Source organism: Psammomys obesus, unplaced genomic scaffold, assembly GCF_907164565.1.
Source record: "Psammomys obesus unplaced genomic scaffold, mPsaObe1.curated_primary_1811, whole genome shotgun sequence".
In the NCBI taxonomy this organism is placed as follows: domain Eukaryota; kingdom Metazoa; phylum Chordata; class Mammalia; order Rodentia; family Muridae; genus Psammomys; species Psammomys obesus.
The window spans coordinates 34,917,498-34,928,697 of NW_026596034.1; the positions used below are offsets into that span (position 1 = coordinate 34,917,498).

At 51.7% G+C, this 11,200-nt stretch overlaps 1 long non-coding RNA gene across 1 annotated transcript; it reads left to right on the top strand.

The window, feature by feature from the left end:
• The first annotated feature begins 131 nt into the window (after positions 1-131).
• Positions 132-5,308, top strand: LOC129686900 (uncharacterized). Its single transcript, XR_008721711.1, has 3 exons — positions 132-758; positions 3,813-3,918; positions 5,188-5,308. It is a non-coding gene; the product is annotated as an uncharacterized LOC129686900 (long non-coding RNA).
• Positions 5,309-11,200: the final 5,892 nt, after the last annotated feature.

Consider the following 11,200-nt stretch of genomic DNA (forward strand, 5'->3'; position numbering starts at 1 on the left):
CATTTAGCGGTGGAGCCCGAGGCAGAGATCAACCAATGGAGTTGTAGTTCACATGGAGTGGGCGGAGCCTGAGGGCGGAGAACCTGAGTCTGCAGGGAGGAGCAACTGAGTATTCGGGACAGCCGCTCGGGTTCTGGGAGGCGGTGCCTGGGGCTTGAAGGGGTGCTGGGAAGCGGCGGAGGGGCTGGGATCCTAGCAGGGATCTAAGCGCAGGGGGGTTGATAGAAGATGGCTCCCAGCAAGGAGGCTGGGAGCAGATTAGAGGAGCTGGCAGCAGAGGAACGGGGAGCATCGCAGGGATGTGGGAGCAGAAAGCCTAAGCTGGGGCTAGCCCCCCAGAACTAGGGTGGAAAAGCTGAGCGTCTAACCTCCTGCAGTCCATCCTGCTGGCTAGTGGAGCGTCTGACACAGAGAAGCAGACGCCAACCGGCCTTGTCCCCAAAGCGGGAAAGCTTTCCTTCAGCCCTTCTGTGCCTTTTCTGAGGCTGCTCACAGACACAGCCGAGGCTGGGTGCGGCGAAGCTCCAGAATTCGAGGCTGGGTGCAGGGGAGCGCCAGAATTCTCAGCAGCGATGCCCCCTCACTGACGGGCAGCTTCTTCTTGAGAACTCCACCGTCCCAGTCGCGCAGGAGAACTACTCCGAAGCCCACAGCAACAGAAGCTTTGCTGTTTGAAATTGTAGCCGGAAAAATGACACCAGGGGCTGCAAAGGTGGCGGAGAAGTTAAGAACACTTGCTATTCTAGAAGAGGACACAGGTAAAGCTCATGCCTGCTTCTTACTCCAATTCCAGGGGATCCGACGCCCTCCCCTGGCCTCCAGAGGCATAGCACACACATAATTTTTTTTTTAATGACATCAACCCAGCTGAGTGTAGTGGCTCACACCTGTAATCTCAACACTCCAAGAGGCCTAGACGGGGGAAGGGGGGGGATAGAGGGATTGGAAGTTTTGAAAAGGAGAGCAGAGAGGAGAAAGCAAAGGAGAAAAAAAAAATGGGCAGCTAGTTCCCCCCAGTGGACTGAAGTCACATGACCATCAAAAGCCTGCAGCCTTTGGCTCAGCCAAGCTTCACTAGTGCTGTCTCTTCTCAGCATCCCACAGCCAGTCCTTGAGAACCAGGAGCCTAGTCCTGGCCTTGCTTGAGATGTCTTGGATTGACTTGAGGCCCACCCTCCTATGAGCCCCTGTGAAAACTACCTGAGTCAGTGGGAACAGCCTCAAGCTATGTTAGACTCCATGAACCATCATGAGGGAGTCAGGCTAAGCCAGCTAGGACAACCCTTGAGTCCTCCAGGGCAGCATGGGTCTTCAGTCTATAATATACGGCGTGTCAGGCCACAACCCCTGCCCTCAGCACCCTCCTTCCTCATTCAGCCCCCACCTGACGTGTATAAACTTAAGAGGTGCACGCCTTTAATCCCAGCACTCAGGAGGCAGAGGCAGGCAGATCTCCGAGTGTGAGGCCAGCCTGGTCTATAAAGTGAATCCAGGACAGCCAGGGCTACACAGAGAAACCCTGTCTCCATAAGCCAAAAACTTAAAGATCCCAATTGGCTGTTTAGACTTAAGAGTTCGTCCTCGCATGCTAATTTCTGTGTCATGGGTCAAACGTCTCTCCAGGCCTTTCATAATGAGAAGCCAGGGCCCCTCTTCTGAACCAGGACACAGCCAGGGACACACAGCTAGGACATAGGCAGTCCTGATGCCAAACTGGAGGCTCTTTCCATTGTAACCTGGCTTGGTGTCTTGGCAGTCATTTCCAGGGAAGAGAGTGCCCTGTGGGTTCAGACCTCAGGAGCTCATTGTTGTTCTAGGCCACAGTGTAATGTCAGAGGACAATGTCAGCGTTGCTTTTCTCCTTGCACTGTACGGATGCTAGAGACTGAAGTCATGTCATAAGGCTTGGTGGCGAGCTACTTTACCCACTAGACCATCTTGCTTGGACCTGTGGTTTTGTGTGTGTGTGTGTGTGTGTGTGTGTTTTAGGATGCAGTCTCTCTAAACTTTCAATCCTGCCTCCGCCTTCCAAGCGCTAGGATGACAGGCACATGTCCAGCCTGGGAGCCTGAGCAGGTAGCCTTGTTTCTAGAGGCCCTGTGAGGTGTGCCCATGCTCGGCAGGAGGAGCCTCTGGAAAAGGCATCTAAGACCGGCCCGGTCCAGGGATTCTACTGCACTCTGGAGCAGCGACCAGGCATAGGCAGCCCTCCACCCGGCAGAGTCCCCGGAACTCTGCAGGCGCGAACTCTGCACGCGTGATGCCTGAAGGACACAGACTCAAGGCAGGCAGATATGAAAACAGTGGGAAGGGCTCTGTTTCTCTGCACCTTCATTCCTGGCCGCTGCCATCACACGTCCCACTGCTCTGCCCACACTGTACCACACTGCAGCCTCCTGTCTGACCTGCTGCCATCTCGCTCCAGGTCTTCTCAGTGGCCAGGGCCACCCTAAAAGGAAGATGTCATCACACCACCCCTCCCTGAGAGACTCTTAAGGCTTCCCGCTGCAGTTCACAAGACCCGTTTTTCAAATTCACCTGCCACCAAATTTCTCATGTCAGCCGGGGTTGCCCCCCTCCTCGCTCCGTGACAGCCAGCCTCAGCTACAGCCAGTGCCTGGAACCCTTCAGCCTTTCCTTGCCCGGCGTCCTCCTGAGCGGAGCAGCACCACATGGCCTCATTCAGTCCTCCTCATCCTGTGATCCCTGAGCTATCTTCTGCATCCCCACTGTCCCTGCCACTGTTTGGCCTGGCTGTACTTCTTCTCTCCTTCCAACCTCCTATAAAGACACCAGTCAGCCCTGCCGCTGTCCCCTCAGCAGGCACCAGCCTAGCTTCTGGGACATGACCAGTTGCTCACAGCAGCAGGCTCAGGTGGGGACCTGGGACACATGAGCCTGTTGCCTAGAGTCGGCACAGACGGGGCCTTTGCAAGGCAGCAGGAGACGAGCAGTGAGAGTCCACGGGGCTGCAACAGGTGACTGGGAAACCACCAGCCCTGTGCACTCTGGGCTAGATGGCAGAAGCAGGAAGGTGCGAAAGGGGGCCATGAGGTCAAAGGCAGAGGGAGACATGGGCCAGGCTCAGATGGAGCGAAGCTGCATGCTCCCAACATGGCCATGTCCTAATCTGTAACCCCTTTGCACATGCCCTCTCCCACAACCAAAGGGACTCTGCGGGTGGGACCGAGCCCAGGACCTTGAGATGAAGAAAGCATCTCAGACGGCTCAGGTGGACCCAGCTCATAATAACGTGAGCATAGTGCTGATGCTAGAAATCACTGGGGGTGCAGGAGAATGAGGGGGGAGACCCTGCCCCCGCCCCTGTAGACCTTCATGAATTGAAATTACTCTCGATGTAGCGACTCTGGGACCTGACTGCTTATGCGTTGACAGAAGAAAATACATAAGAAAACCCTTTCGGGGGGGGGGGGGGAGCTCGGGGTTCTCTGAGGGGAAGTCAATTCCCCATCATCCCCAAGCAGGACAGGGCAGGGGGAACAGGAAATGAAGCCCCAAAGGCTGCCTAGGGTCAAGTTCAAAGGGATGCATCAGCCCTGTGTCCAACTCAAAGTGGGGGTACAGGCAGAGGCTGTTGTGCTCAGGAGTCCTAACCTTGTTCTGCAGGTTTTCCCCCCTGGATAAGGGCCACCAGAGAGCAGGAGTCAGGCCCGGCCACTCTGCCCCACAGACCCATGGGAAAGTTCTTCCTAAGTACAGCAAGGCCATGTAGCCTTGTGTCCACTAGGTGGCACTCTTGATTGCTGCAAACATTGTCAAAAAAATAAATATAAAATAATATGGCTTTGCAGGGCCTGATGGCACACTGTACCTGTAATCCCAGCGCTCAGGAGTTGACACAAGAAGATTGAGATTCGATGCCAGCTTCAAGGACATGAACCCTGTTCTCAAATCAACGTAATGTTTTCGTTGTTGCTTTGTTTTTTAAGAATGCAAAATGTGGGAGCTAGAGCAATGACTCAGGGGTTAATGGCACTAACCGTTCTTCCATGAGACCCAGCATCCGTATGGCAGTGTAGTGACAATTTCGGAGCTCTTATTTCTTTGGAAAACATAAAAATATTGTGGGAATATTGTTTTTTTTTTTTGTTTGTTTGTTTGTTTTAATCCCCAGGTGTGCAATCTGGGGCTGCTTCAGCTTGTCCACAGCAGCTGACTACGATTTGCCTCGTGCAAAAACCATAGGGCAAGGTTTTGCCAGCTGCAGATAGTTCCCACCATACTGTGATGTTGGAAATCCCGAGGGCTTTTTAGAGGATATATAAATGCTAGGGCCCCCTAGGTGGAGTGGGGCTTGGTTAGTGTTGGTGATGTTGGTAGTGGTGATGGTAGTTGCTGTTGGTCATGGTTTGTTGAGGAGTTGCGTGCGAAGAAGTAGTAGTAGTTAGATATCCTGACAACAAAAATCAAACTTGCCCCAAGGAACTTGACGCCCCTAATCAGCAGGAAGTAGTGTAACGATAACATGGCCCCCCTTTTGACTCCTGACTTTATTCAGGGAGCTTTTTCCTTTCCCTTCTATCCTTTTTTCCTCTCCTGTCAAGCGTGAGGGGGTTGAAAGTGTGGAAGTAAAAAGAATCCACAAAGTAGCCAAAGACAGTTACATGGCAGCTCACAACCGTCTGTCTGTGGGGACCCAACACCTTCTCCTTGCCTCCAAAGGCACTGCATGAACATGTTACACAAACATACGTGAAGTCAAAATTAATAAAATTAAATTTAAAAACAGAATGCAGAAGGGGTTAGAGAGATGCCCTGGAGGTTAAGAGCACTGGCTGTCCTTCCAGAGGTCAGAGATTTGGATCCCAGCTCTCAACCCTGTAACTCCAGCTCTAAGAGATCCAATGCTCTCTTCTGGCCCCCAGGACACACAGGTACACAGTGCATATACATACATGCAGGCAAAACACTTGTAAAGTAAAAATAAATCTTTTGTTGTTGTTTTGTTCTTGAGACAAATAGTGGTTTGAAAGACAGTGGTCCTGTGTAGGTTTATACATTTGAATACTTAGTTACCAAAGAGGAATACTTAATCCTCTTTGAAAGGATTAGAAGGATTAAGAGTTGTGGCCTTGTTGGAGGAAGTTCGTCACTGGGGGTGGGCTTTGAGGTGTAAAAGCCCATTCCAGGCCTAGTCTCTCTCTCCCTCTCTCTCTATGCCTGCAGAGAAGGACATAGATCTCAATGACTTCTCCAGCACCAGGCCTGCTATGCTGCTGCCATAATCCTTGCCATGATGATAATGGACTAAACATCTGAAACTGCAAGCAAGACTTCAAATAAATGCTTTCTCTTGTAAGAGTTGCCTTGGTCATGAGGTCATTCCCAGTTAGGGTTACTGTTGCTATGACAGCCAAAAGCAAGTTGGGGAAGAAAGGGTTCATTTGGCTTATACACCCACATCATCATCATCCATCACTGAAGAAAGTCAGGACAGGAATTCAAACTGGGCAAAAACCTGGAGGCAGGAGCTAATGCGGAAGCCATGGAGGGGCACTGCTTACCGGCTTGCTCATGGCTTGCTCAGCTTACTTTCTTATAGAACCATAGAACCCAGGACTACAGTGCATGGGTGGTCCCCCCAACAATGGTCTGGGCCTTCTCTCATCAATCACTAATGCCTGGTGGCGTGGTGGTGCACCCCTTTCACCCCAGCACTCGGGAGGCAGTGGCAGGCTGATCTCTGTGAGTTCAAGGCCAGCCTAGTCTGCAAAGTGAGTCTAGGACAGCCAAGGCTGTACAGAGATACTGTGCTGGCTAGTTTTATGGCAACCTGACACATGCTAGAGTCATCAGAGAAGAGGGAACCTAAGGCAGTCCCTTTATTATGTACCTCTGACTGTCCTGGAACTCACTATGTAGACCAGACTGGCCTTGAACTCACAGAGATTCATTTGCCTCTGCTTCCTATGTGCTGGGATTAAAGGCATGCACCATCAAAATAGATCTTTTTAAAAGTTAAAAATAACTTGCAAGGAAGTGTTGGATGCATCAGAGGGCTGCTGTGTAACACACCTCTTCTCTGTCATCACCACTGGATATTTCTCTAATACATTTGTCACCATTCAAGAGTTGGCATTGTTACATTGATACTAACCAAAAACTGCATTCTAGGCCAGGCGGTGGTGGCACACATCTTTAATCAAAGCACTCAGGAGGCACAGGCAGGTCCCCGCCTGGTCTATAGAGCAAGGACAGCTAGGGCCACACAGAGAAAGCCTATTTGGAAAAACAGAAACAAACCAAAACTACATTCTAGCCAGACTGGATGACTCAGGCTTGCCATTTCAGTTACTCCAAAGCTGAGGCAGGAGGATTTCAAGATGGAGCTCTGCCATGGCTACAGAAGAAGACCTATCCCAAGAGGTTGGGTTGGGGAAACAAGGAGAGAGGTAGGGAGAAGGCATAAAGGCCAGGGTTCCATCCCCAGCACCGTGTAAACTGACATGGTTCATACGTATAATCCCAGCACTTGGAGGTAGAGGCAGAAGGATTAGAAATTCAAGCTCATCTTCAGTTACATAGTCAGTGTGAAGCCAGCCTGGGCTACAGGAGACCCTGATTCAAAGTGGCCATTGAGTGACACTTGGCTGATGATGTCCCAGCCACAGCAACTCAGTTCTACCACACCAACAGGAAGCCTGCCTCTCTCTCCTTCACACCTGGTTCAACACCTGCCTGTGACTGCCTGCCACCCTAGCAGAGCCCCATGCCAGGTGGCCCCCCCACATTTGTCCACACCCACTCCCCCAGCACCTTCCTTTCTGCCTAGAACAAACTTCCTCATCTCTCCCCTTACCCCAACTCAGAACCTTCATATATCCCCTCAAAACGTCAGTCATGGCCCTCACCCAGCCCTGAGATGAAGAAACAGGAGGGCGGACATCGGTGCTGATGACCCAAGGCATGGCCGGACCCCACAGGGAGCAGGGGAAAGGGCCTGGAGGACACTCTGCCCTCTACCCCATTGCTGTCCCCACAGGGTCTCCAGCCCTCCTGTTGTGTCTCTGTGCAGTCACCATGTGACACAGCAAAAGCTGGCTTTGTGGTGTCACCCTGAGTTCAGCCCACACATCTCAGAGGGTGAGACTCTGTGCTTCTGTTTTGCGAAGGTCTCTCATCTTCCTCTGAGGCCATAAAAGGCGACAGAGTCATCCAGTTGCTGAAGTCCCCTGTGAACAGCTCAGCTGGAAGAGTTTGTGGCTTTGCTATGGGAGGCCCACGGCTGCCTATTCACCTGGGTCACTGAAAGGAGGGATTGCCTTATAAGGCCAAAAGCAGCCACCCACCAGCCAACCAAGCACAGCCCAGGGAAGGTGGAGGAAGTACTCAGTTTCACAAGAGGCTTGCAAGACCTCTCTCTGTGATGGCGGCCATCTGACCCTCTACAGAAGGGCCAGAGTCCCCAGGGAGACCAAGAGGCAGGTGTTCAAGTTAAATGAGGTCGTCCAACTTCCAGTACAGTGGTTAAAATGAACAACACCCAGGCTAGAGCTCATTTATCCCGAAAACAACTCTGTAGCCTTGTCATTCCCAGTCAGGAGAGAGGGCCACATCCGGAAGATGAGTAGCTGGTCCTCCAAGCAAGCAGCCAGTGGGGGAGGCGGCATAGCAACTCTGCCTCCGGGGTAGCCATGCCCTGAGGGCAGCAGAGGCTTGCAGCTGTGCTGGGCACCACAGCGGCCACAGGCTGAACCTGGTCACAGGAAGCATGAGGAGCTGAGCTGTGTGAAGGTGAAACACACAGGTGAACTATGGGGTCAGTGAGCAGGCTAGGTGTGTAAAGGGGCTTTCGACCAAGCCTGATGACCTCAGATCAATACCCTGAACCCACAAAGTAGCAGAGTACTGACTCCTACAAATTGTCCTCTGACCCTTCACATACACACACACAGAGAGAGAAAGAGAGAAAAAAAGAGAGAGAAAAAAAAGAGAGGAGAGGTGCAATTTTAAAAATTTCAAAAGAAGTTAAGGATTTTAAGGCCATGTTGTAAGTACAACTTCCTGCAAAGTTTCAAAGATAATTTTGCGTGGTCTTACATGCTCTTCATGCTGTTTCCCCCAGGGGGCTTTCCACCAGGCACACACTAAACCAGAACAGACAATGGCTACTACACACAGGTCTTGTGCAGTCATTGTACCGGGAGTACAGATGGGGGAGGGGGGGCCTTGGCTGAAACACAGACAAAAACAAAGAAACAAAACCTAGCCTCTTGCCCCAGAGACCTGCTCACACCGTTGCCCAGTGCCTTCAATCTGTGGACTCCGAGCTGGTAGACCCTTACCGTGCAACATGAGGACTTGGTACTGATCCCCAGACCTATGTTAAAAGAGAGAGAGAGAGAGAGCCAGGCCTGCTAGTGTGTGCTCAGAATTCAAGCAAGCACACATCTCAACAAAACAAGGTATACAGTGCCTGAGGAATGACACCATGGATGCTCTTTGGCCTCCACATACATATATGTGTACACACGCGCACCCACACTGGCACACGCATACGGAAGTTAAGACCCCAGATGCCACTGGCTCTCCTAGGGGAGGCCTGGGGGAAACCAGGTCTGTAAAGTCGTTGCATGACCGGCCATTCATCTGCACAGCTCCTGAGTACCCACCACGTGCCAGAAAGTAGAAAACTCGCCAGTGAGGGAGGCGGTCTGAGAGCAGGCACCCAGAACAGTTTGGTAAAAGTGAGCCGGGGGATCAATTGCACACAGAGAGGCAGGAGTCTTGCTCAGAAAGCTAAAGTGTCCCCACTGCCCCACAGACAGCTACGGGGCAAGGACCGACCGACAGGCCAAATGAAGGAGGCGGCTGCGGCAGACACATAAAGACACCATCTGTCAGCCCCGGAGAGAAGCAGAGGGAGGAACCAGCCCTGCCCACACATCGATCAGAATTCAGAACGGGAGGGGAGGGAGAGGAGACCAGACCGTGGTGTTTCAGCTCCCCACCCCCACCTCCCATCTGAGGTTCCTCCCTACAGCTGCCCTATGAGATGAACACCCAGATCCATCCTCAAAGCTCAGCTATGCTGTTCTGGCACTCCCCCTGCTGTTATGACTCCCCCGGCTGAGCCCACCACGAGAGGCTGGTGTGATGGGCCACGGTGTGCTCAGGCAGCCTGGGTACTTGAGACAATTAAGATACTCTAGGCTGCAACCAGGGAGCCCCATGGACCCACTTTCTCTGCTAATGTCGGGGGAATCAGAAGGTGAGTCCCCCAGCGGGGCCTCTTGCCGGGTACAAAGGCAGAGTGTTCACAGGGGAGGGTGCCCACCAGCAGCCCTTTCAGTACAGACCCCAGCACAGCTTTCCTGATGCCTAAGAGAAAGGCCTCCGAGTCTCACCTCATCTCCGAGGAAGGCTCCGAGTGGCAGCAGACCATTCCTGCAGCCCCTCCAGATTGTCCTCAGTGCTGAGGTGTGAGGAAAAACCCACATCTACACATGCACCTCACACCTACACATACATCCCAGATCTCTCTCTCTTTCACACACACACACACACACACACACACACACACACACACAATACCAGGCATTTTCTTCCTAACATGCGAGCACAATAAATTGTCAAAGAGTCTGAGAGGAGATTAGAAGAAAAAGAAAATCTCAGCCAGGCCTCAGAGCTGCTCCAGAGTGTGAGACAGGAGGATTGAAAGTTCAAGGCCAAACTGGACAGTGAGACTATCTCCAAATAAACAGCAGAGAGGGAGGGAGAGAAAGGGAGAGAGAGGGAGAGAGAGAGAGAGAACAGGCTGGGGCTATAGCTCAGTGTCGGAAGGCTTGAAGGTTAGCTAAACAGAAGACCCAGTGCATGAAAGAAAAAGAAATGGTGGGAGGAGGAAGGGAAAAGAAAGGAAGAAAAAAGAAAAGATAATCTCATCTCTACCCAGGGCTCCCTGCAGCTGTCACTAGGGTCCCCGTGGGGGTTTCCCACACTTCTGTGAACACGCATTCACATCCACCTGCTCCCCCTTACACCCGGGACAGCACCACGGAGCCACACCGGCTTCTTCCCTCCACATAAGACTGCCTTTTGGGACCCACACAAATCTACACTTTCCCAGCATGTGAAAGGAGCACGGTTGGGGATCAGCCAATCCTGCTGGGCACACCAGTCACCCTGCCCATCACAAGCTGGTACCTAACATCCTTGCACAGGCGTCTTTATGCAGAGTTTAATATTTATACAGAGGGTCAAGTATCTCTGTTTATACAGAGGGTCTGGACCTGCAGGCTTCATGGGCCCATGCAGCAACACAGGGCTAGTACGTACCTGCTTTCTTGTTTTTGCAACTAAAGGACATTAAAAAATTAAAAAAAAAAAAAAAAAAAAAAGGTAAAACCATTTGTCATTGCCCAACTCATTAAAAAAAAAATCACCTGAGACTGGACGTGGTGTGACATATCTTTAATCCAAGCACACAGAGGCAGGCAGACTTCTATGAGTCTGGCCCCAACCTGGTCTACATAACAAGTGTCAGGCCAGCCAGGACTACACAGTGAGGTCCTGACTCAAAACATTTTTTTTTTAATCATCTTAAAACCTGAACCTTAGAAGGAACTAAAATTTTTAAAAGCAACCAAGTCAGGCTGGCAGAATGGCTCAGTGGGTAAAGGCGTTTGCCATTCAAGCCTGGTGACCTGAGGTGACCCGTTTGACTCATGTGAAGGTGGGAGAAGAAAAACCCCTCCTCAGAGTCGTCCTCTGACCTCCGTGTACACATAAAAATAATAAACTTACAAAACAAACACCCGGACACCTTAAATGTGGACTTCCAGCTTCCTGGACTGAGAGACAAAGTTTCTGTGTCATCAGGGTGCCCAGTCCCAGCCAGTTCAACATGCCCCTTTGCAAATGAATCATAGACACAGGTGGCTTCTCGGCCCACAGGTTCCCAGCAGTTGTTTCTGGGAGGGAAGAAGGGAGACAGAGACACTCACCTTGTGGCTCCAGCTCAGGTGCCCCTGAGCATCTTGGTAAGAGGAGTCCCCAGGGTTCCTCCCGCCTGTTTCCAATTGCCAAGCCCTGCTCTTCAGGCTCTCCTAATTTAGAGCTTCCCCATCATCAGGTGGGACCACAGAAGAGGTGATCCCAACCAGCTGCCTAGTGAGACCAGCAGAGTCATCAGGCAGCTGCTTCGTTTTCACAGAAACCCAATGGCAGGTGCTCACAG